Raw genomic sequence first — 3,740 nt, forward strand, 5'->3', positions numbered from 1 at the left:
AATTTCCTGGAGTGTCCCTAGGGGGGATAGGAATTTCTTCCTCTAGTATCCCTTTCCTAGTTCCTATCTGCTTTAACTTGTTGAAAAACGGCATCTTGTTTACTTAGTACGGAATGCTCAATCCTTGCTACTTAATACTGGATACAGCTAGTTATACAAGAACACAATAATACACATTGAAAACAGTCACACTCATACCACGACATTAATCACACGAAAAAGACATTTGAGACATATATGACTACCCCCTATACCGGATGTACTGCTAAACAGCACAGATACACTGCTAAAACAGTGCAGAAACTTGAAATAACGGATGTACTGCTAAACAGTACAGATACACTGTCTAAAAACAGTGCAGACCGGACTTGTGTACCCAAACCCGTCTAGATACGTCCCAGCAATGGTACTCACCGGGAAGCACGGAAACAGAAGGCCTCGGAAAACTCGACTGGACTGGACTCGACTCGACACCTGGATACTTCGGAAAACTTCGGAAAACTTTGGAAAACTGGTGGGCCTCTCGACACCTCGGACCTTGCTTCTTTCGGCTAGGCTCTGGTCGGGATCCTCCGCACTCCTCACCGCCTCGTCTGGGTACTGATCGCAGTCTTCGTCACCTCCGTGGGCCAGAGGGAGATACAGGAAATCCTGCCGGTACGCGTAGTTTCCTTCTAACTGATGGCAGGGGACAGAGCTTGCAACGCACCAACCGGCGCGTGAGGTGGGGGAGGGGTCCCTGTTCGGGCGCCAAAATGTTGTAAATATATAATTTACCGTCTTAATTTCTATGCAGGTAAGTACTTAATCAATAATAACTCAAATCGGAAAGAAAAAAACAGAGTCCGTGGTGTTAGAGTTCTTAGGGGTTTTATTCCTTAAAAAGGAATGGTCAAGACCTGGATATCATGTTCTTCCCACCACAGGGGTGGAAGAAGGGATAGAGCAAAGTTTTATTGACAATACATAGCTTATATACTTAATTTACACCATAGAAAGCAATATAGTAGGCGTAACAGCTGAGAGAAGACAAGATAACAGCATCCACGTGTTACTAGTACGTAATCAGTAGGCGTGGACTAGGCGTGAACTAGAGGTGTGTACTAGAAACGTCACAGGTAGGTGTCACAAGGGGGTGGCACTAAACAGAAATGTTGCAATGTCAGCAGAAATCGGAAGCTTGGATGCGCGCGCAGCTGCCTGACGTGTGATTGACGTGAAACTGGAGGGTGCAGGGGGCTTGACATTTACACTGACGGAAAGAGACAGAAGTCTGGCATGTCAGATCAACTCGTACTTCTATCATATCTGATATCTGATGTTTGGGAACCATATTATCTGAACGGAAAAGGTCTCTGGGGCAGAAGCTATTCTATACTGACTGTGAGTGCGTGTATAAGCGCCTGAGTGTCTGCATGAGAAGCGTGGGGGCATGGGCCTTCCAGGGGAGCATGGTAACAGAGGCTATGAATTACTTGCATGGAGACAGGCCGGCCCTTTGGCTCTGCAGCTGGGAAATGTTTACTTGAACTAGTAGGCAGGAATGTATTTTCGAGGAGCGGAACAGATAATTTGAAGGTTGTAGTTAGTCTTGGCAGGCAGCAGGCTGAGCTAAGCGCGGTGAGCCGCGCTGGGAGTAAGTCAGAGTTCACGGGTACAGAGGCAGCCTGGGCTGAGGCTTTCAGAGTCAGAAGCCAGGAAAAAGGCTTGATGGCAGAAATTCAGGGCCTACTTTGCCAGAGCTGAAAAACGTGTAAGGTATACTACAAAAAGACGTTGGCATAGCATACTTAGGAACGGACTATTTAACCCATTCAGGGTGGGTCTGAAAGAGGACATGTTAACGTTGGACGCAAATGTATTTGCGTCTTCATAGCTGGCACAGGAGGGAAGTTACATGCACTTTAAGCTGGTACATGGAGACGGTGGGGTACACGCTAGGGAACACAACTTGACCACAGAATTTATATTTCCTCAATTTCTCCGGAGGAGCGCATGTCCTTAATGGCCATTTCAATGGTTTTCTCCGATGGGGAGTCAATAGGAAGCACATCTTCTTTATTAGTCCCCTTACATTCTACCCTTGTACCATTCCCAGCATACAAGTTGGAAATGAAATTGACCCATGATGATTCAGCAATGGGAATGGGGAGGGGGCTAACTCTTGCTCCACAACCCTCACCAATGAGTGACCAGAATTGTCTAATTTTACCATGAACTGCGGCCTCCCGTAGACTTATGCAGAGTGAGTCTTCTTATTCTTTTTTAAGTTTCTTCCTGATTCTACTTCTCCTTCTTTTTAACAGGGATATTTTATTATATATTTCAATAGATCTACGCAAAAATTGCTCCCGTACTAATTTATTTATTTCCTTATTTAAGAGGGTAATCGGTCTAGAAACATAAGTCTTTTTTGCTAAGGAGCTAGACCTTTTGGCAACCAAGATGACCTCCTTCATAAAATTCTCAAAGTGAATTATTTCGGAACCCTGCCAATCATTCAACTCTAGTAGTTCAGTTCAGTTCAAAATCTTTATTCGATTGTAGGTTTTACAATCATAAAAGTACATCACATAAGTAAACAGTTAAAAACAATCCAGATAAATCATTTCATGTAACGTATAAGAGACACAACATACAGTACAAGAAAGAAAAAGGAGAGCAACGGGCAATATAAGCATGACCAATATTCAATGTGTAATAAAAACATAAATTACTATATTAATTAAAAGTACCTAAAACATTCACAGCATAGTTAACCATCCATACTTTTCCTGAAGGAGATGGCTTTTTTAAAAAAGTTACAGACAAATAAAGTGCAGTCACAGTTCAGTAATTGAAGGTAGTAAAGTGCGGGTTTGATTTGTGCAAAATGCAATTTTTTGAGACACGGTTTAAGATATAGTTTCCGTGGTATAGTATAGTAAGGACAAATAAAAAGAAAGTGTGCCAAGTCTTGAGGAGACTTCCCGTCGTAGCCACAAGCTGGCAACACTTCACCCCGTTGAGCCCCACTTGGGACCGCCAATAGGAGATGAAATAGGTCAAAACGGAACCTTGTCAGAAGAAAGCGTTCATAGCCAGTCATAGGCCATGATAGATAAGGTTCCATGCGTAGGCAGGTTTTAAGTAGTAGGTGTTTCCTGACACTGACCTTCTGTATCTCAGCCTCTTCTCGGTCTGTACATCTTAATAATAATATGGCATTTTTTACCAAGATAACATCGGGTTTTGTAATCAAGTTGGGAGCAAAAAACAGATCAGGTCGGCCAATTGCCGTCAAACAGTCCTTTATATACTTCAACCACGGAACTTTAAACCTCCCATCTAGTGTTAAGGCTTCTTTCAAAATAGCGTGGGTGAGCGGAATATCGGAGTTGAGCCAACAGTTCAGCCAACATAGAACCGGGTTTACTGCTATTCTATCACTTAAGTAGGGAACCCCCAACTCTTCGTGTACAGAGAAGTTCCCGATACCCCTTGGCAACCTCAGTATTTTTTTCAAAACATTATTTTCTGTAACCTCTAGGTCCTTTGTCTTGCAGTAGCCCCAGAGCTCGCTTCCATAACAGGCGACAGCGACACTTTTTGCCTGGTATAATTTGAGCAAAGCGGCCATTGGACAGTTCCCAATTTTTTTTGCAAAGCCAAGTATGGCCGCATTTACCCGTGTTGCTTCGCCCTTCTTTTTGGAGACTGCGGGGCCCCAGGATAGTTTATGATCTAAGAGGACCCCAAGG

The sequence above is a fragment of the Lissotriton vulgaris genome, chromosome 11 (genome assembly GCF_964263255.1).
Source record: "Lissotriton vulgaris chromosome 11, aLisVul1.2, whole genome shotgun sequence".
Lineage (NCBI taxonomy): Eukaryota > Metazoa > Chordata > Amphibia > Caudata > Salamandridae > Lissotriton > Lissotriton vulgaris.